We start from the raw sequence: 20,496 nt of genomic DNA, 5'->3' as shown, positions 1-20,496 counted from the left end.
ACAGACACAACCGCACATACCAGTTGAAGAAAGACAGCCAGCAAACACATTTGTATAGAGGTAAGCAAGCCTCAATTAGAGATGTGAGTCCCTCCGTTTCTGCGGGAGTCCACAAGTTTAATAAAAAATGAACACATATCTTTCATGTTCTAATGATTACCAATCTTTCTGATTAGCTCTGCATAGCTCCAATGGCTATGTGTGTGTGTGTGTGTGTATGTGCCCGTGTGTGTAGGGGAAGGGGTCGGTAGATGTGTTCACGCAGAGCAAGTTGCATACATCGCCAACAGCCATTCTCTCCTGCTCCTGTGCATCCAGTTCGGAAGCGAACCCACCCAATTGTTCTATATGTCTGCTACCCTGACCGCATTCACACATCATTGGCTATTAGTATGCAGCTTGTGGGCGCTGTCAATGGGATATAAGCACCATTCCCCATGTCTGCAATAGCTAGACCAGATTCTGAGGTATGATGAGCAGGGGTCCAGGCACTTCGCCTGACGAACGCCTGACAAACGCCGGGCTTAGCCCTGCCGGGCCTAGCCCTGAGGGGCCTAACTGGGCATGGCCCTGTGTAAGGTAGGGTGAGCAGGGGACCACTTGCAACTAACCTTCGGCACCAATCAGGCATGGAGAGGTCTGTGCAAATGCCCAGCCCTTTAGGAATCTCGATCTGCAAAACCTTCAACTCCTAATTCTCATGGCTCCCAGAAGCCCTAGCCCATATGCAAATGAGGCGAGTTCCTATCAGCATCCTTGTTCTGCTTGATTTTATCAAAGTGACTGCCTGATTAGTGAAAGGGTATTTATTCTCAGAGGTTTGCTTCAAAGGCGATAATGCAGTAAATAGACAACATTATTCTTTGTAAGTTGATATTGTCTCCTGGATCCTACTCCAGTAACCCTTTTTCTACCTTTACAAATGTCTTCCGTAAGTGGTGCTCAGCAGAAAATGGAGTATAATAACAGTTGACATTTTTTATTTTCTGTTCTATTTTCAAAAACCCTCCGTAGCTGTATTTAAAGCGCAAACACCCCATAAATAACTTGCTATGAGTATTCCATGTCTAAAAGGCAGAGGAGCTGTCATACAACATTAACTGACAATCAAGGAAACCTTGAGGTGAACCAAAAAATGTCCAGAACATTTATTGGTTCAATAATTCAGTTTTGAGGTGAATTAGTAAAAAGTTCCAAAGTTGCTCTAGGTGAGGCTTGAACTCACAACCTCGGCATTGCTCACTGCATGTACTGCTGTATAAGTACCGCGCGCTAACCGATTGCGCCACTGGAGCTGCTGTGTTTTGGTTTTCGACATGAAACTACACCCACAAACACACACACAAGTGTACAAAAGCACCCACAAGCTCTGGCATTGTCTTTTTAGCTGACACCAAATTATGGGTGCCTTGTAGTGCCCATATTGTGCCACTGGAGCTTACCTTTTAGCCTGATATACACTTTGCCACTGATGTTCAGCCAATGGTGCAGTCAAATGTCCCTTCTACATTTTTGTCATGCTGCAGGCAGTGCCACTGGAGCCAGCATGATGCTCTTCCTCATATTCAACACGTGTCAATTGAAACACCTCCCAATGTCATCTTGGCGATGCCTATAAACACCCCAGGACTTTGATGAATTTTTCTCAACAGCAAGTGAGGCAGTTTTCCTGCAAACGGCTGGATGTACCTCAACAAGGAACGCATTGTGGTTCTATTTTGAAGATGTTTGTGTTATTACCTGTAAAGACTTGAATGCCTAACATAATCCCTGTAGACGAGGTGGCCGAGTGGTTAAGGGGATAGACTGCTAATCTACTGTACACGCGTGGTTTCGAATCCCACCTTTGTCGATTTTAACTTTTGAAATCTTTTTTAAACATCTGCATTGCTCTAAGCACCATTGCCATTGGCTTTCAAAGAACATACAGACAAAAGTGAAAATATGCATGTTAGTTGATTAAGAAGGACACAAACAAGGTTGTCGTGTTACTGGCAGGAATGCAATCTGCTGTGCTTGACTACCCTTTGAGCCAGAATCCGGATAGAAATTTAAAAAAGCAAAGGTAATATCCATATTGTCTCTCTGCTGCCATGTACATGTTTTTTTCAACTTTCACGCATCACATCTCCTCATTAGTCACCCTAAAATTGCACGGAATACGCACAAATTAGCTGCTCCTCAAAAAATCGGCCAGAAAAAAACAGGTCAAATCACAATCATATACATACATTCTCACACACCCTTCAAATATGTCTACCCAGTAAACATCATGTTGTGTGCTCGTTGTGTTGCTGTTATGCGTCGTAACCTGAGGGGCTCTGTAGCTCAGTGGCAGAGCACTGGTCTTGTCGATCCTCATCAGGGCCTCCAAATGGTAATTTTCTTGAACATTGTTGAATAGGAACTGATATTGCACATTGTACCTGTGCAACCTTTTACCAATGGATTCGGGCCTATAACAAAGCCACAAGCGCAAGGTGTCTGAATAGTCTGTGGGGAAGGTCGGCTTTCTGGACCTAATTTCTTCAAGAAAAAGACCTTGATAATCTTGTGATGACAGATGATCACGGTGAAGCCCTTACTCTATTGAACAGTACAGCGGTTCTGGGTTGCACGCCTTTCTCTATTTTCAGGGACGTTGATGTGGCAAAATTTAATTGGAAAAGGGTTATTGCCATCACTCACTATTTAAATTCAATGACATCACAGGAAGCAGCAGCATCTGAACTTTGATCTTGGCTGGAAACGTTGAATGATGCCAAACACTGGGAAACTGGAGCTTGCGTTATGCTGGTTTTACTACTAATGGTGTGCCATACGGAAGCTCAAGCACCTTCCTCTGGATTAGTGTTGTGAACCCTCCAGGAGCTCTTGTTATATTTTTCTGAACTTCAACTTGATGTGTTTATCTATCAATGGCCGGGTAAGGAAGAACGAGTCAACGATCTTGTTTCTATTATGACAAACATGATCTATTTTTCACTGACTTTGCACCACCATTGTTTTATCTCTTCTTTAAGCATGGGACTCGAGCACCGTTCCCAAACAGACGAGGTGGCCGAGTGGTTAAGGCGATGGACTGCTAATCCATTGTGCTCTGCACGCGTGGGTTCGAATCCCACCTTCGTCGTATTTTTTCTTTATAGTCTGCATTTAAACATAGACCAAAGTCTTTCAACCTCCCTGTGAAAGACAGGAATGAGTACAGATATGGAAATAGAGATGTAAAAATAAGTTCATTGGTGCAGGCGGAGAATGAAATTAGTCAAAGACTTTCCTCGTAGGTTTCCATTCTTTACTATTATAGGAGCCAAAATCAGCGCAGTTAGTAAACTCCCAAGCTTACATCCCAAATTCTTTTTTCTTTTAGTTGTCTGCCTTTTACATGTTCCTTTTGCCATCATTCTGACCTGCTATCTAAACTCATGAACCTGTTCAGCATCCTACTCAATACATACATACCCGTAAAAGTACATACTCAAACGCATACCGACAATGTATCACCAACATAAGCACACACGCTTTCGCAAATCAGATGTATGATGACGTACTGAACACATGCAGAGATATACAGCCATTTTTACACAACCAGAAATTCATATACCTGGAGATCTACCTAGGTAAAACCCATGGTTTCTTTGCACTTTCTGTTGTTGGCTGTGAGCAAGCAGCAGGTGGCCTTGTAGCTCAGTGGCAGAGCACTGGTCTCGTAAACCAGGGGTCATGAGTTCAAACCTCATCAGGGCCTCGGGCGGATTATTTTCAAAAAGCACGGGGAAGAGAAGCCAGAGTTGCACCATCTACAGAGAACCTTTTATGACGGGATGCATCCTCATAATTGAAGTCTTCCACAGAAGGAGTGAAATAGAGTTCGAGAGGAAGGCCTAATGTTTTCAGGCAAAGACTGACAAAAACCTTGCAATGTCGCATGTAGCTGCTTTGGTGAAAAGACTGTTCAAGTTCACAATGCAACGGAGGGGTGTTCCCCATCTCCATACAATCATCTCTTTGATAATGTAAACGTGCCAGGCGTGTTGAAAGACAAAGACAGACACAACCGCACATACCAGTTGAAGAAAGACAGCCAGCAAACACATTTGTATAGAGGTAAGCAAGCCTCAATTAGAGATGTGAGTCCCTCCGTTTCTGCGGGAGTCCACAAGTTTAATAAAAAATGAACACATATCTTTCATGTTCTAATGATTACCAATCTTTCTGATTAGCTCTGCATAGCTCCAATGGCTATGTGTGTGTGTGTGTGTGTATGTGCCCGTGTGTGTAGGGGAAGGGGTCGGTAGATGTGTTCACGCAGAGCAAGTTGCATACATCGCCAACAGCCATTCTCTCCTGCTCCTGTGCATCCAGTTCGGAAGCGAACCCACCCAATTGTTCTATATGTCTGCTACCCTGACCGCATTCACACATCATTGGCTATTAGTATGCAGCTTGTGGGCGCTGTCAATGGGATATAAGCACCATTCCCCATGTCTGCAATAGCTAGACCAGATTCTGAGGTATAATGAGCAGGGGTCCAGGCACTTCGCCTGACAAACGCCGGGTTTAGCCCTGCCGGGCCTAGCCCTGAGGGGCCTAACTGGGCATGGCCCTGTGTAAGGTAGGGTGAGCAGGGGACCACTTGCAACTAACCTTCGGCACCAATCAGGCATGGAGAGGTCTGTGCAAATGCCCAGCCCTTTAGCAATCTCGATCTGCAAAACCTTCAACTCCTAATTCTCATGGCTCCCAGAAGCCCTAGCCCATATGCAAATGAGGCGAGTTCCTATCAGCATCCTTGTTCTGCTTGATTTTATCAAAGTGACTGCCTGATTAGTGAAAGGGTATTTATTCTCAGAGGTTTGCTTCAAAGGCGATAATGCAGTAAATAGACAACATTATTCTTTGTAAGTTGATATTGTCTCCTGGATCCTACTCCAGTAACCCTTTTTCTACCTTTACAAATGTCTTCCGTAAGTGGTGCTCAGCAGAAAATGGAGTATAATAACAGTTGACATTTTTTATTTTCTGTTCTATTTTCAAAAACCCTCCGTAGCTGTATTTAAAGCGCAAACACCCCATAAATAACTTGCAATGAGTATTCCATGTCTAAAAGGCAGAGGAGCTGTCATACAACATTAACTGACAATCAAGGAAACCTTGAGGTGAACCAAAAAATGTCCAGAACATTTATTGGTTCAATAATTCAGTTTTGAGGTGAATTAGTAAAAAGTTCCAAAGTTGCTCCAGGTGAGGCTTGAACTCACAACCTCGGCATTGCTCACTGCATGTACTGCTGTATAAGTACCGCGCGCTAACCGATTGCGCCACTGGAGCTGCTGTGTTTTGGTTTTCGACATGAAACTACACCCACAAACACACACACAAGTGTACAAAAGCACCCACAAGCTCTGGCATTGTCTTTTTAGCTGACACCAAATTATGGGTGCCTTGTAGTGCCCATATTGTGCCACTGGAGCTTACCTTTTAGCCTGATATACACTTTGCCACTGATGTTCAGCCAATGGTGCAGTCAAATGTCCCTTCTACATTTTTGTCATGCTGCAGGCAGTGCCACTGGAGCCAGCATGATGCTCTTCCTCATATTCAACACGTGTCAATTGAAACACCTCCCAATGTCATCTTGGCGATGCCTATAAACACCCCAGGACTTTGATGAATTTTTCTCAACAGCAAGTGAGGCAGTTTTCCTGCAAACGGCTGGATGTACCTCAACAAGGAACGCATTGTGGTTCTATTTTGAAGATGTTTGTGTTATTACCTGTAAAGACTTGAATGCCTAACATAATCCCTGTAGACGAGGTGGCCGAGTAGTTAAGGAGATAGACTGCTAATCTACTGTACACGCGTGGTTTCGAATCCCACCTTTGTCGATTTTAACTTTTGAAATCTTTTTTAAACATCTGCATTGCTCTAAGCACCATTGCCATTGGCTTTCAAAGAACATACAGACAAAAGTGAAAATATGCATGTTAGTTGATTAAGAAGGACACAAACAAGGTTGTCGTGTTACTGGCAGGAATGCAATCTGCTGTGCTTGACTACCCTTTGAGCCAGAATCCGGATAGAAATTTAAAAAAGCAAAGGTAATATCCATATTGTCTCTCTGCTGCCATGTACATGTTTTTTTCAACTTTCACGCATCACATCTCCTCATTAGTCACCCTAAAATTGCACGGAATACGCACAAATTAGCTGCTCCTCAAAAAATCGGCCAGAAAAAAACAGGTCAAATCACAATCATATACATACATTCTCACACACCCTTCAAATATGTCTACCCAGTAAACATCATGTTGTGTGCTCGTTGTGTTGCTGTTATGCGTCGTAACCTGAGGGGCTCTGTAGCTCAGTGGCAGAGCACTGGTCTTGTAAACCAGGGGTGAGTTCGATCCTCATCAGGGCCTCCAAATGGTAATTTTCTTGAACATTGTTGAATAGGAACTGATATTGCACATTGTACCTGTGCAACCTTTTACCAATGGATTCGGGCCTATAACAAAGCCACAAGCGCAAGGTGTCTGAATAGTCTGTGGGGAAGGTCGGCTTTCTGGACCTAATTTCTTCAAGAAAAAGACCTTGATAATCTTGTGATGACAGATGCAGATGATCACGGTGAAGCCCTTACTCTATTGAACAGTACAGCGGTTCTGGGTTGCACGCCTTTCTCTATTTTCAGGGACGTTGATGTGGCAAAATTTAATTGGAAAAGGGTTATTGCCATCACTCACTATTTAAATTCAATGACATCACAGGAAGCAGCAGCATCTGAACTTTGATCTTGGCTGGAAACGTTGAATGATGCCAAACACTGGGAAACTGGAGCTTGCGTTATGCTGGTTTTACTACTAATGGTGTGCCATACGGAAGCTCAAGCACCTTCCTCTGGATTAGTGTTGTGAACCCTCCAGGAGCTCTTGTTATATTTTTCTGAACTTCAACTTGATGTGTTTATCTATCAATGGCCGGGTAAGGAAGAACGAGTCAACGATCTTGTTTCTATTATGACAAACATGATCTATTTTTCACTGACTTTGCACCACCATTGTTTTATCTCTTCTTTAAGCATGGGACTCGAGCACCGTTCCCAAACAGACGAGGTGGCCGAGTGGTTAAGGCGATGGACTGCTAATCCATTGTGCTCTGCACGCGTGGGTTCGAATCCCACCTTCGTCGTATTTTTTCTTTATAGTCTGCATTTAAACATAGACCAAAGTCTTTCAACCTCCCTGTGAAAGACAGGAATGAGTACAGATATGGAAATAGAGATGTAAAAATAAGTTCATTGGTGCAAGCGGAGAATGAAATTAGTCAAAGACTTTCCTCGTAGGTTTCCATTCTTTACTATTATAGGAGCCAAAATCAGCGCAGTTAGTAAACTCCCAAGCTTACATCCCAAATTCTTTTTTCTTTTAGTTGTCTGCCTTTTACATGTTCCTTTTGCCATCATTCTGACCTGCTATCTAAACTCATGAACCTGTTCAGCATCCTACTCAATACATACATACCCGTAAAAGTACATACTCAAACGCATACCGACAATGTATCACCAACATAAGCACACACGCTTTCGCAAATCAGATGTATGATGACGTACTGAACACATGCAGAGATATACAGCCATTTTTACACAACCAGAAATTCATATACCTGGAGATCTACCTAGGTAAAACCCATGGTTTCTTTGCACTTTCTGTTGTTGGCTGTGAGCAAGCAGCAGGTGGCCTTGTAGCTCAGTGGCAGAGCACTGGTCTCGTAAACCAGGGGTCATGAGTTCAAACCTCATCCGGGCCTCGGGCGGATTATTTTCAAAAAGCACGGGGAAGAGAAGCCAGAGTTGCACCATCTACAGAGAACCTTTTATGACGGGATGCATCCTCATAATTGAAGTCTTCCACAGAAGGAGTGAAATAGAGTTCGAGAGGAAGGCCTAATGTTTTCAGGCAAAGACTGACAAAAACCTTGCAATGTCGCATGTAGCTGCTTTGGTGAAAAGACTGTTCAAGTTCACAATGCAACGGAGGGGTGTTCCCCATCTCCATACAATCATCTCTTTGATAATGTAAACGTGCCAGGCGTGTTGAAAGACAAAGACAGACACAACCGCACATACCAGTTGAAGAAAGACAGCCAGCAAACACATTTGTATAGAGGTAAGCAAGCCTCAATTAGAGATGTGAGTCCCTCCGTTTCTGCGGGAGTCCACAAGTTTAATAAAAAATGAACACATATCTTTCATGTTCTAATGATTACCAATCTTTCTGATTAGCTCTGCATAGCTCCAATGGCTATGTGTGTGTGTGTGTGTGTATGTGCCCGTGTGTGTAGGGGAAGGGGTCGGTAGATGTGTTCACGCAGAGCAAGTTGCATACATCGCCAACAGCCATTCTCTCCTGCTCCTGTGCATCCAGTTCGGAAGCGAACCCACCCAATTGTTCTATATGTCTGCTACCCTGACCGCATTCACACATCATTGGCTATTAGTATGCAGCTTGTGGGCGCTGTCAATGGGATATAAGCACCATTCCCCATGTCTGCAATAGCTAGACCAGATTCTGAGGTATAATGAGCAGGGGTCCAGGCACTTCGCCTGACAAACGCCGGGCTTAGCCCTGCCGGGCCTAGCCCTGAGGGGCCTAACTGGGCATGGCCCTGTGTAAGGTAGGGTGAGCAGGGGACCACTTGCAACTAACCTTCGGCACCAATCAGGCATGGAGAGGTCTGTGCAAATGCCCAGCCCTTTAGCAATCTCGATCTGCAAAACCTTCAACTCCTAATTCTCATGGCTCCCAGAAGCCCTAGCCCATATGCAAATGAGGCGAGTTCCTATCAGCATCCTTGTTCTGCTTGATTTTATCAAAGTGACTGCCTGATTAGTGAAAGGGTATTTATTCTCAGAGGTTTGCTTCAAAGGCGATAATGCAGTAAATAGACAACATTATTCTTTGTAAGTTGATATTGTCTCCTGGATCCTACTCCAGTAACCCTTTTTCTACCTTTACAAATGTCTTCCGTAAGTGGTGCTCAGCAGAAAATGGAGTATAATAACAGTTGACATTTTTTATTTTCTGTTCTATTTTCAAAAACCCTCCGTAGCTGTATTTAAAGCGCAAACACCCCATAAATAACTTGCAATGAGTATTCCATGTCTAAAAGGCAGAGGAGCTGTCATACAACATTAACTGACAATCAAGGAAACCTTGAGGTGAACCAAAAAATGTCCAGAACATTTATTGGTTCAATAATTCAGTTTTGAGGTGAATTAGTAAAAAGTTCCAAAGTTGCTCCAGGTGAGGCTTGAACTCACAACCTCGGCATTGCTCACTGCATGTACTGCTGTATAAGTACCGCGCGCTAACCGATTGCGCCACTGGAGCTGCTGTGTTTTGGTTTTCGACATGAAACTACACCCACAAACACACACACAAGTGTACAAAAGCACCCACAAGCTCTGGCATTGTCTTTTTAGCTGACACCAAATTATGGGTGCCTTGTAGTGCCCATATTGTGCCACTGGAGCTTACCTTTTAGCCTGATATACACTTTGCCACTGATGTTCAGCCAATGGTGCAGTCAAATGTCCCTTCTACATTTTTGTCATGCTGCAGGCAGTGCCACTGGAGCCAGCATGATGCTCTTCCTCATATTCAACACGTGTCAATTGAAACACCTCCCAATGTCATCTTGGCGATGCCTATAAACACCCCAGGACTTTGATGAATTTTTCTCAACAGCAAGTGAGGCAGTTTTCCTGCAAACGGCTGGATGTACCTCAACAAGGAACGCATTGTGGTTCTATTTTGAAGATGTTTGTGTTATTACCTGTAAAGACTTGAATGCCTAACATAATCCCTGTAGACGAGGTGGCCGAGTAGTTAAGGAGATAGACTGCTAATCTACTGTACACGCGTGGTTTCGAATCCCACCTTTGTCGATTTTAACTTTTGAAATCTTTTTTAAACATCTGCATTGCTCTAAGCACCATTGCCATTGGCTTTCAAAGAACATACAGACAAAAGTGAAAATATGCATGTTAGTTGATTAAGAAGGACACAAACAAGGTTGTCGTGTTACTGGCAGGAATGCAATCTGCTGTGCTTGACTACCCTTTGAGCCAGAATCCGGATAGAAATTTAAAAAAGCAAAGGTAATATCCATATTGTCTCTCTGCTGCCATGTACATGTTTTTTTCAACTTTCACGCATCACATCTCCTCATTAGTCACCCTAAAATTGCACGGAATACGCACAAATTAGCTGCTCCTCAAAAAATCGGCCAGAAAAAAACAGGTCAAATCACAATCATATACATACATTCTCACACACCCTTCAAATATGTCTACCCAGTAAACATCATGTTGTGTGCTCGTTGTGTTGCTGTTATGCGTCGTAACGTGAGGGGCTCTGTAGCTCAGTGGCAGAGCACTGGTCTTGTAAACCAGGGGTCGTGAGTTCGATCCTCATCAGGCCCTCCAAATGGTAATTTTCTTGAACATTGTTGAATAGGAACTGATATTGCACATTGTACCTGTGCAACCTTTTACCAATGGATTCGGGCCTATAACAAAGCCACAAGCGCAAGGTGTCTGAATAGTCTGTGGGGAAGGTCGGCTTTCTGGACCTAATTTCTTCAAGAAAAAGACCTTGATAATCTTGTGATGACAGATGCAGATGATCACGGTGAAGCCCTTACTCTATTGAACAGTACAGCGGTTCTGGGTTGCACGCCTTTCTCTATTTTCAGGGACGTTGATGTGGCAAAATTTAATTGGAAAAGGGTTATTGCCATCACTCACTATTTAAATTCAATGACATCACAGGAAGCAGCAGCATCTGAACTTTGATCTTGGCTGGAAACGTTGAATGATGCCAAACACTGGGAAACTGGAGCTTGCGTTATGCTGGTTTTACTACTAATGGTGTGCCATACGGAAGCTCAAGCACCTTCCTCTGGATTAGTGTTGTGAACCCTCCAGGAGCTCTTGTTATATTTTTCTGAACTTCAACTTGATGTGTTTATCTATCAATGGCCGGGTAAGGAAGAACGAGTCAACGATCTTGTTTCTATTATGACAAACATGATCTATTTTTCACTGACTTTGCACCACCATTGTTTTATCTCTTCTTTAAGCATGGGACTCGAGCACCGTTCCCAAACAGACGAGGTGGCCGAGTGGTTAAGGCGATGGACTGCTAATCCATTGTGCTCTGCACGCGTGGGTTCGAATCCCACCTTCGTCGTATTTTTTCTTTATAGTCTGCATTTAAACATAGACCAAAGTCTTTCAACCTCCCTGTGAAAGACAGGAATGAGTACAGATATGGAAATAGAGATGTAAAAATAAGTTCATTGGTGCAGGCGGAGAATGAAATTAGTCAAAGACTTTCCTCGTAGGTTTCCATTCTTTACTATTATAGGAGCCAAAATCAGCGCAGTTAGTAAACTCCCAAGCTTACATCCCAAATTCTTTTTTCTTTTAGTTGTCTGCCTTTTACATGTTCCTTTTGCCATCATTCTGACCTGCTATCTAAACTCATGAACCTGTTCAGCATCCTACTCAATACATACATACCCGTAAAAGTACATACTCAAACGCATACCGACAATGTATCACCAACATAAGCACACACGCTTTCGCAAATCAGATGTATGATGACGTACTGAACACATGCAGAGATATACAGCCATTTTTACACAACCAGAAATTCATATACCTGGAGATCTACCTAGGTAAAACCCATGGTTTCTTTGCACTTTCTGTTGTTGGCTGTGAGCAAGCAGCAGGTGGCCTTGTAGCTCAGTGGCAGAGCACTGGTCTCGTAAACCAGGGGTCATGAGTTCAAACCTCATCCGGGCCTCGGGCGGATTATTTTCAAAAAGCACGGGGAAGAGAAGCCAGAGTTGCACCATCTACAGAGAACCTTTTATGACGGGATGCATCCTCATAATTGAAGTCTTCCACAGAAGGAGTGAAATAGAGTTCGAGAGGAAGGCCTAATGTTTTCAGGCAAAGACTGACAAAAACCTTGCAATGTCGCATGTAGCTGCTTTGGTGAAAAGACTGTTCAAGTTCACAATGCAACGGAGGGGTGTTCCCCATCTCCATACAATCATCTCTTTGATAATGTAAACGTGCCAGGCGTGTTGAAAGACAAAGACAGACACAACCGCACATACCAGTTGAAGAAAGACAGCCAGCAAACACATTTGTATAGAGGTAAGCAAGCCTCAATTAGAGATGTGAGTCCCTCCGTTTCTGCGGGAGTCCACAAGTTTAATAAAAAATGAACACATATCTTTCATGTTCTAATGATTACCAATCTTTCTGATTAGCTCTGCATAGCTCCAATGGCTATGTGTGTGTGTGTGTGTGTATGTGCCCGTGTGTGTAGGGGAAGGGGTCGGTAGATGTGTTCACGCAGAGCAAGTTGCATACATCGCCAACAGCCATTCTCTCCTGCTCCTGTGCATCCAGTTCGGAAGCGAACCCACCCAATTGTTCTATATGTCTGCTACCCTGACCGCATTCACACATCATTGGCTATTAGTATGCAGCTTGTGGGCGCTGTCAATGGGATATAAGCACCATTCCCCATGTCTGCAATAGCTAGACCAGATTCTGAGGTATGATGAGCAGGGGTCCAGGCACTTCGCCTGACGAACGCCTGACAAACGCCGGGCTTAGCCCTGCCGGGCCTAGCCCTGAGGGGCCTAACTGGGCATGGCCCTGTGTAAGGTAGGGTGAGCAGGGGACCACTTGCAACTAACCTTCGGCACCAATCAGGCATGGAGAGGTCTGTGCAAATGCCCAGCCCTTTAGGAATCTCGATCTGCAAAACCTTCAACTCCTAATTCTCATGGCTCCCAGAAGCCCTAGCCCATATGCAAATGAGGCGAGTTCCTATCAGCATCCTTGTTCTGCTTGATTTTATCAAAGTGACTGCCTGATTAGTGAAAGGGTATTTATTCTCAGAGGTTTGCTTCAAAGGCGATAATGCAGTAAATAGACAACATTATTCTTTGTAAGTTGATATTGTCTCCTGGATCCTACTCCAGTAACCCTTTTTCTACCTTTACAAATGTCTTCCGTAAGTGGTGCTCAGCAGAAAATGGAGTATAATAACAGTTGACATTTTTTATTTTCTGTTCTATTTTCAAAAACCCTCCGTAGCTGTATTTAAAGCGCAAACACCCCATAAATAACTTGCTATGAGTATTCCATGTCTAAAAGGCAGAGGAGCTGTCATACAACATTAACTGACAATCAAGGAAACCTTGAGGTGAACCAAAAAATGTCCAGAACATTTATTGGTTCAATAATTCAGTTTTGAGGTGAATTAGTAAAAAGTTCCAAAGTTGCTCTAGGTGAGGCTTGAACTCACAACCTCGGCATTGCTCACTGCATGTACTGCTGTATAAGTACCGCGCGCTAACCGATTGCGCCACTGGAGCTGCTGTGTTTTGGTTTTCGACATGAAACTACACCCACAAACACACACACAAGTGTACAAAAGCACCCACAAGCTCTGGCATTGTCTTTTTAGCTGACACCAAATTATGGGTGCCTTGTAGTGCCCATATTGTGCCACTGGAGCTTACCTTTTAGCCTGATATACACTTTGCCACTGATGTTCAGCCAATGGTGCAGTCAAATGTCCCTTCTACATTTTTGTCATGCTGCAGGCAGTGCCACTGGAGCCAGCATGATGCTCTTCCTCATATTCAACACGTGTCAATTGAAACACCTCCCAATGTCATCTTGGCGATGCCTATAAACACCCCAGGACTTTGATGAATTTTTCTCAACAGCAAGTGAGGCAGTTTTCCTGCAAACGGCTGGATGTACCTCAACAAGGAACGCATTGTGGTTCTATTTTGAAGATGTTTGTGTTATTACCTGTAAAGACTTGAATGCCTAACATAATCCCTGTAGACGAGGTGGCCGAGTGGTTAAGGGGATAGACTGCTAATCTACTGTACACGCGTGGTTTCGAATCCCACCTTTGTCGATTTTAACTTTTGAAATCTTTTTTAAACATCTGCATTGCTCTAAGCACCATTGCCATTGGCTTTCAAAGAACATACAGACAAAAGTGAAAATATGCATGTTAGTTGATTAAGAAGGACACAAACAAGGTTGTCGTGTTACTGGCAGGAATGCAATCTGCTGTGCTTGACTACCCTTTGAGCCAGAATCCGGATAGAAATTTAAAAAAGCAAAGGTAATATCCATATTGTCTCTCTGCTGCCATGTACATGTTTTTTTCAACTTTCACGCATCACATCTCCTCATTAGTCACCCTAAAATTGCACGGAATACGCACAAATTAGCTGCTCCTCAAAAAATCGGCCAGAAAAAAACAGGTCAAATCACAATCATATACATACATTCTCACACACCCTTCAAATATGTCTACCCAGTAAACATCATGTTGTGTGCTCGTTGTGTTGCTGTTATGCGTCGTAACCTGAGGGGCTCTGTAGCTCAGTGGCAGAGCACTGGTCTTGTCGATCCTCATCAGGGCCTCCAAATGGTAATTTTCTTGAACATTGTTGAATAGGAACTGATATTGCACATTGTACCTGTGCAACCTTTTACCAATGGATTCGGGCCTATAACAAAGCCACAAGCGCAAGGTGTCTGAATAGTCTGTGGGGAAGGTCGGCTTTCTGGACCTAATTTCTTCAAGAAAAAGACCTTGATAATCTTGTGATGACAGATGATCACGGTGAAGCCCTTACTCTATTGAACAGTACAGCGGTTCTGGGTTGCACGCCTTTCTCTATTTTCAGGGACGTTGATGTGGCAAAATTTAATTGGAAAAGGGTTATTGCCATCACTCACTATTTAAATTCAATGACATCACAGGAAGCAGCAGCATCTGAACTTTGATCTTGGCTGGAAACGTTGAATGATGCCAAACACTGGGAAACTGGAGCTTGCGTTATGCTGGTTTTACTACTAATGGTGTGCCATACGGAAGCTCAAGCACCTTCCTCTGGATTAGTGTTGTGAACCCTCCAGGAGCTCTTGTTATATTTTTCTGAACTTCAACTTGATGTGTTTATCTATCAATGGCCGGGTAAGGAAGAACGAGTCAACGATCTTGTTTCTATTATGACAAACATGATCTATTTTTCACTGACTTTGCACCACCATTGTTTTATCTCTTCTTTAAGCATGGGACTCGAGCACCGTTCCCAAACAGACGAGGTGGCCGAGTGGTTAAGGCGATGGACTGCTAATCCATTGTGCTCTGCACGCGTGGGTTCGAATCCCACCTTCGTCGTATTTTTTCTTTATAGTCTGCATTTAAACATAGACCAAAGTCTTTCAACCTCCCTGTGAAAGACAGGAATGAGTACAGATATGGAAATAGAGATGTAAAAATAAGTTCATTGGTGCAGGCGGAGAATGAAATTAGTCAAAGACTTTCCTCGTAGGTTTCCATTCTTTACTATTATAGGAGCCAAAATCAGCGCAGTTAGTAAACTCCCAAGCTTACATCCCAAATTCTTTTTTCTTTTAGTTGTCTGCCTTTTACATGTTCCTTTTGCCATCATTCTGACCTGCTATCTAAACTCATGAACCTGTTCAGCATCCTACTCAATACATACATACCCGTAAAAGTACATACTCAAACGCATACCGACAATGTATCACCAACATAAGCACACACGCTTTCGCAAATCAGATGTATGATGACGTACTGAACACATGCAGAGATATACAGCCATTTTTACACAACCAGAAATTCATATACCTGGAGATCTACCTAGGTAAAACCCATGGTTTCTTTGCACTTTCTGTTGTTGGCTGTGAGCAAGCAGCAGGTGGCCTTGTAGCTCAGTGGCAGAGCACTGGTCTCGTAAACCAGGGGTCATGAGTTCAAACCTCATCAGGGCCTCGGGCGGATTATTTTCAAAAAGCACGGGGAAGAGAAGCCAGAGTTGCACCATCTACAGAGAACCTTTTATGACGGGATGCATCCTCATAATTGAAGTCTTCCACAGAAGGAGTGAAATAGAGTTCGAGAGGAAGGCCTAATGTTTTCAGGCAAAGACTGACAAAAACCTTGCAATGTCGCATGTAGCTGCTTTGGTGAAAAGACTGTTCAAGTTCACAATGCAACGGAGGGGTGTTCCCCATCTCCATACAATCATCTCTTTGATAATGTAAACGTGCCAGGCGTGTTGAAAGACAAAGACAGACACAACCGCACATACCAGTTGAAGAAAGACAGCCAGCAAACACATTTGTATAGAGGTAAGCAAGCCTCAATTAGAGATGTGAGTCCCTCCGTTTCTGCGGGAGTCCACAAGTTTAATAAAAAATGAACACATATCTTTCATGTTCTAATGATTACCAATCTTTCTGATTAGCTCTGCATAGCTCCAATGGCTATGTGTGTGTGTGTGTGTGTATGTGCCCGTGTGTGTAGGGGAAGGGGTCGGTAGATGTGTTCACGCAGAGCAAGTTGCATACATCGCCAACAGCCATTCTCTCCTGCTCCTGTGCATCCAGTTCGGAAGCGAACCCACCCAATTGTTCTATATGTCTGCTACCCTGACCGCATTCACACATCATTGGCTATTAGTATGCAGCTTGTGGGCGCTGTCAATGGGATATAAGCACCATTCCCCATGTCTGCAATAGCTAGACCAGATTCTGAGGTATAATGAGCAGGGGTCCAGGCACTTCGCCTGACAAACGCCGGGTTTAGCCCTGCCGGGCCTAGCCCTGAGGGGCCTAACTGGGCATGGCCCTGTGTAAGGTAGGGTGAGCAGGGGACCACTTGCAACTAACCTTCGGCACCAATCAGGCATGGAGAGGTCTGTGCAAATGCCCAGCCCTTTAGCAATCTCGATCTGCAAAACCTTCAACTCCTAATTCTCATGGCTCCCAGAAGCCCTAGCCCATATGCAAATGAGGCGAGTTCCTATCAGCATCCTTGTTCTGCTTGATTTTATCAAAGTGACTGCCTGATTAGTGAAAGGGTATTTATTCTCAGAGGTTTGCTTCAAAGGCGATAATGCAGTAAATAGACAACATTATTCTTTGTAAGTTGATATTGTCTCCTGGATCCTACTCCAGTAACCCTTTTTCTACCTTTACAAATGTCTTCCGTAAGTGGTGCTCAGCAGAAAATGGAGTATAATAACAGTTGACATTTTTTATTTTCTGTTCTATTTTCAAAAACCCTCCGTAGCTGTATTTAAAGCGCAAACACCCCATAAATAACTTGCAATGAGTATTCCATGTCTAAAAGGCAGAGGAGCTGTCATACAACATTAACTGACAATCAAGGAAACCTTGAGGTGAACCAAAAAATGTCCAGAACATTTATTGGTTCAATAATTCAGTTTTGAGGTGAATTAGTAAAAAGTTCCAAAGTTGCTCCAGGTGAGGCTTGAACTCACAACCTCGGCATTGCTCACTGCATGTACTGCTGTATAAGTACCGCGCGCTAACCGATTGCGCCACTGGAGCTGCTGTGTTTTGGTTTTCGACATGAAACTACACCCACAAACACACACACAAGTGTACAAAAGCACCCACAAGCTCTGGCATTGTCTTTTTAGCTGACACCAAATTATGGGTGCCTTGTAGTGCCCATATTGTGCCACTGGAGCTTACCTTTTAGCCTGATATACACTTTGCCACTGATGTTCAGCCAATGGTGCAGTCAAATGTCCCTTCTACATTTTTGTCATGCTGCAGGCAGTGCCACTGGAGCCAGCATGATGCTCTTCCTCATATTCAACACGTGTCAATTGAAACACCTCCCAATGTCATCTTGGCGATGCCTATAAACACCCCAGGACTTTGATGAATTTTTCTCAACAGCAAGTGAGGCAGTTTTCCTGCAAACGGCTGGATGTACCTCAACAAGGAACGCATTGTGGTTCTATTTTGAAGATGTTTGTGTTATTACCTGTAAAGACTTGAATGCCTAACATAATCCCTGTAGACGAGGTGGCCGAGTAGTTAAGGAGATAGACTGCTAATCTACTGTACACGCGTGGTTTCGAATCCCACCTTTGTCGATTTTAACTTTTGAAATCTTTTTTAAACATCTGCATTGCTCTAAGCACCATTGCCATTGGCTTTCAAAGAACATACAGACAAAAGTGAAAATATGCATGTTAGTTGATTAAGAAGGACACAAACAAGGTTGTCGTGTTACTGGCAGGAATGCAATCTGCTGTGCTTGACTACCCTTTGAGCCAGAATCCGGATAGAAATTTAAAAAAGCAAAGGTAATATCCATATTGTCTCTCTGCTGCCATGTACATGTTTTTTTCAACTTTCACGCATCACATCTCCTCATTAGTCACCCTAAAATTGCACGGAATACGCACAAATTAGCTGCTCCTCAAAAAATCGGCCAGAAAAAAACAGGTCAAATCACAATCATATACATACATTCTCACACACCCTTCAAATATGTCTACCCAGTAAACATCATGTTGTGTGCTCGTTGTGTTGCTGTTATGCGTCGTAACCTGAGGGGCTCTGTAGCTCAGTGGCAGAGCACTGGTCTTGTAAACCAGGGGTGAGTTCGATCCTCATCAGGGCCTCCAAATGGTAATTTTCTTGAACATTGTTGAATAGGAACTGATATTGCACATTGTACCTGTGCAACCTTTTACCAATGGATTCGGGCCTATAACAAAGCCACAAGCGCAAGGTGTCTGAATAGTCTGTGGGGAAGGTCGGCTTTCTGGACCTAATTTCTTCAAGAAAAAGACCTTGATAATCTTGTGATGACAGATGCAGATGATCACGGTGAAGCCCTTACTCTATTGAACAGTACAGCGGTTCTGGGTTGCACGCCTTTCTCTATTTTCAGGGACGTTGATGTGGCAAAATTTAATTGGAAAAGGGTTATTGCCATCACTCACTATTTAAATTCAATGACATCACAGGAAGCAGCAGCATCTGAACTTTGATCTTGGCTGGAAACGTTGAATGATGCCAAACACTGGGAAACTGGAGCTTGCGTTATGCTGGTTTTACTACTAATGGTGTGCCATACGGAAGCTCAAGCACCTTCCTCTGGATTAGTGTTGTGAACCCTCCAGGAGCTCTTGTTATATTTTTCTGAACTTCAACTTGATGTGTTTATCTATCAATGGCCGGGTAAGGAAGAACGAGTCAACGATCTTGTTTCTATTATGACAAACATGATCTATTTTTCACTGACTTTGCACCACCATTGTTTTATCTCTTCTTTAAGCATGGGACTCGAGCACCGTTCCCAAACAGACGAGGTGGCCGAGTGGTTAAGGCGATGGACTGCTAATCCATTGTGCTCTGCACGCGTGGGTTCGAATCCCACCTTCGTCGTATTTTTTCTTTATAGTCTGCATTTAAACATAGACCAAAGTCTTTCAACCTCCCTGTGAAAGACAGGAATGAGTACAGATATGGAAATAGAGATGTAAAAATAAGTTCATTGGTGCAGGCGGAGAATGAAATTAGTCAAAGACTTTCCTCGTAGGTTTCCATTCTTTACTATTATAGGAGCCAAAATCAGCGCAGTTAGTAAACTCCCAAGCTTACATCCCAAATTCTTTTTTCTTTTAGTTGTCTGCCTTTTACATGTTCCTTTTGCCATCATTCTGACCTGCTATCTAAACTCATGAACCTGTTCAGCATCCTACTCAATACATACATACCCGTAAAAGTACATACTCAAACGCATACCGACAATGTATCACCAACATAAGCACACACGCTTTCGCAAATCAGATGTATGATGACGTACTGAACACATGCAGAGATATACAGCCATTTTTACACAACCAGAAATTCATATACCTGGAGATCTACCTAGGTAAAACCCATGGTTTCTTTGCACTTTCTGTTGTTGGCTGTGAGCAAGCAGCAGGTGGCCTTGTAGCTCAGTGGCAGAGCACTGGTCTCGTAAACCAGGGGTCATGAGTTCAAACCTCATCCGGGCCTCGGGCGGATTATTTTCAAAAAGCACGGGGAAGAGAAGCCAGAGTTGCACCATCTACAGAGAACCTTTTATGACGGGATGCATCCTCATAATTGAAGTCTTCCACAGAAGGAGTGAAATAGAGTTCGAGAGGAAGGCCTAATGTTTTCAGGCAAAGACTGACAAAAACCTTGCAATGTCGCATGTAGCTGCTTTGGTGAAAAGACTGTTCAAGTTCACAATGCAACGGAGGGGTGTTCCCCATCTCCATACAATCATCTCTTTGATAATGTAAACGTGCCAGGCGTGTTGAAAGACAAAGACAGACACAACCGCACATACCAGTTGAAGAAAGACAGCCAGCAAACACATTTGTATAGAGGTAAGCAAGCCTCAATTAGAGATGTGAGTCCCTCCGTTTCTGCGGGAGTCCACAAGTTTAATAAAAAATGAACACATATCTTTCATGTTCTAATGATTACCAATCTTTCTGATTAGCTCTGCATAGCTCCAATGGCTATGTGTGTGTGTG

The 20,496-nt window shown here is 43.4% G+C and overlaps 18 non-coding genes across 18 annotated transcripts; 13 read left to right on the top strand and 5 right to left on the bottom strand.

The window, feature by feature from the left end:
- Positions 1 to 1,200: 1,200 nt before the first annotated feature.
- On the bottom strand, positions 1,201 to 1,295 carry TRNAI-UAU (transfer RNA isoleucine (anticodon UAU)). The gene is made up of 2 exons: positions 1,258 to 1,295; positions 1,201 to 1,236 (listed from the first exon to the last, which is right to left on the bottom strand). It is a non-coding gene; the product is annotated as a tRNA-Ile (tRNA).
- A 1,756-nt stretch (positions 1,296 to 3,051) lies between these two features.
- Positions 3,052 to 3,133, top strand: TRNAS-GCU (transfer RNA serine (anticodon GCU)). The gene has a single exon. It is a non-coding gene; the product is annotated as a tRNA-Ser (tRNA).
- Positions 3,134 to 3,679: 546 nt separating this feature from the next.
- Positions 3,680 to 3,751, top strand: TRNAT-CGU (transfer RNA threonine (anticodon CGU)). Its single transcript has one exon. It is a non-coding gene; the product is annotated as a tRNA-Thr (tRNA).
- Positions 3,752 to 5,239: 1,488 nt separating this feature from the next.
- TRNAI-UAU (transfer RNA isoleucine (anticodon UAU)) lies at positions 5,240 to 5,334 on the bottom strand. The gene is made up of 2 exons: positions 5,297 to 5,334; positions 5,240 to 5,275 (listed from the first exon to the last, which is right to left on the bottom strand). It is a non-coding gene; the product is annotated as a tRNA-Ile (tRNA).
- A 1,022-nt stretch (positions 5,335 to 6,356) lies between these two features.
- On the top strand, positions 6,357 to 6,425 carry TRNAT-UGU (transfer RNA threonine (anticodon UGU)). The gene has a single exon. It is a non-coding gene; the product is annotated as a tRNA-Thr (tRNA).
- A 687-nt stretch (positions 6,426 to 7,112) lies between these two features.
- Positions 7,113 to 7,194, top strand: TRNAS-GCU (transfer RNA serine (anticodon GCU)). The gene has a single exon. It is a non-coding gene; the product is annotated as a tRNA-Ser (tRNA).
- A 546-nt stretch (positions 7,195 to 7,740) lies between these two features.
- On the top strand, positions 7,741 to 7,812 carry TRNAT-CGU (transfer RNA threonine (anticodon CGU)). Its single transcript has one exon. It is a non-coding gene; the product is annotated as a tRNA-Thr (tRNA).
- A 1,488-nt stretch (positions 7,813 to 9,300) lies between these two features.
- Positions 9,301 to 9,395, bottom strand: TRNAI-UAU (transfer RNA isoleucine (anticodon UAU)). Its single transcript has 2 exons — positions 9,358 to 9,395; positions 9,301 to 9,336 (listed from the first exon to the last, which is right to left on the bottom strand). It is a non-coding gene; the product is annotated as a tRNA-Ile (tRNA).
- Positions 9,396 to 10,416: 1,021 nt separating this feature from the next.
- Positions 10,417 to 10,489, top strand: TRNAT-UGU (transfer RNA threonine (anticodon UGU)). Its single transcript has one exon. It is a non-coding gene; the product is annotated as a tRNA-Thr (tRNA).
- Positions 10,490 to 11,176: 687 nt separating this feature from the next.
- On the top strand, positions 11,177 to 11,258 carry TRNAS-GCU (transfer RNA serine (anticodon GCU)). Its single transcript has one exon. It is a non-coding gene; the product is annotated as a tRNA-Ser (tRNA).
- A 546-nt stretch (positions 11,259 to 11,804) lies between these two features.
- On the top strand, positions 11,805 to 11,876 carry TRNAT-CGU (transfer RNA threonine (anticodon CGU)). Its single transcript has one exon. It is a non-coding gene; the product is annotated as a tRNA-Thr (tRNA).
- Positions 11,877 to 13,375: 1,499 nt separating this feature from the next.
- TRNAI-UAU (transfer RNA isoleucine (anticodon UAU)) lies at positions 13,376 to 13,470 on the bottom strand. Its single transcript has 2 exons — positions 13,433 to 13,470; positions 13,376 to 13,411 (listed from the first exon to the last, which is right to left on the bottom strand). It is a non-coding gene; the product is annotated as a tRNA-Ile (tRNA).
- Positions 13,471 to 15,226: 1,756 nt separating this feature from the next.
- TRNAS-GCU (transfer RNA serine (anticodon GCU)) lies at positions 15,227 to 15,308 on the top strand. Its single transcript has one exon. It is a non-coding gene; the product is annotated as a tRNA-Ser (tRNA).
- Positions 15,309 to 15,854: 546 nt separating this feature from the next.
- On the top strand, positions 15,855 to 15,926 carry TRNAT-CGU (transfer RNA threonine (anticodon CGU)). Its single transcript has one exon. It is a non-coding gene; the product is annotated as a tRNA-Thr (tRNA).
- A 1,488-nt stretch (positions 15,927 to 17,414) lies between these two features.
- TRNAI-UAU (transfer RNA isoleucine (anticodon UAU)) lies at positions 17,415 to 17,509 on the bottom strand. Its single transcript has 2 exons — positions 17,472 to 17,509; positions 17,415 to 17,450 (listed from the first exon to the last, which is right to left on the bottom strand). It is a non-coding gene; the product is annotated as a tRNA-Ile (tRNA).
- A 1,022-nt stretch (positions 17,510 to 18,531) lies between these two features.
- Positions 18,532 to 18,600, top strand: TRNAT-UGU (transfer RNA threonine (anticodon UGU)). The gene has a single exon. It is a non-coding gene; the product is annotated as a tRNA-Thr (tRNA).
- A 687-nt stretch (positions 18,601 to 19,287) lies between these two features.
- TRNAS-GCU (transfer RNA serine (anticodon GCU)) lies at positions 19,288 to 19,369 on the top strand. Its single transcript has one exon. It is a non-coding gene; the product is annotated as a tRNA-Ser (tRNA).
- A 546-nt stretch (positions 19,370 to 19,915) lies between these two features.
- On the top strand, positions 19,916 to 19,987 carry TRNAT-CGU (transfer RNA threonine (anticodon CGU)). Its single transcript has one exon. It is a non-coding gene; the product is annotated as a tRNA-Thr (tRNA).
- The last annotated feature ends 509 nt before the right edge of the window (positions 19,988 to 20,496 follow it).

Source organism: Ambystoma mexicanum, unplaced genomic scaffold (assembly GCF_040938575.1).
Source record: "Ambystoma mexicanum isolate Mex_15411 unplaced genomic scaffold, UKY_AmexF1_1 Mex_scaf46, whole genome shotgun sequence".
In the NCBI taxonomy this organism is placed as follows: Eukaryota; Metazoa; Chordata; class Amphibia; order Caudata; family Ambystomatidae; genus Ambystoma; species Ambystoma mexicanum.
The sequence above is the reverse complement of the archived record's forward strand: the minus strand, read 5'-3'. Positions and strand labels throughout refer to the sequence as shown.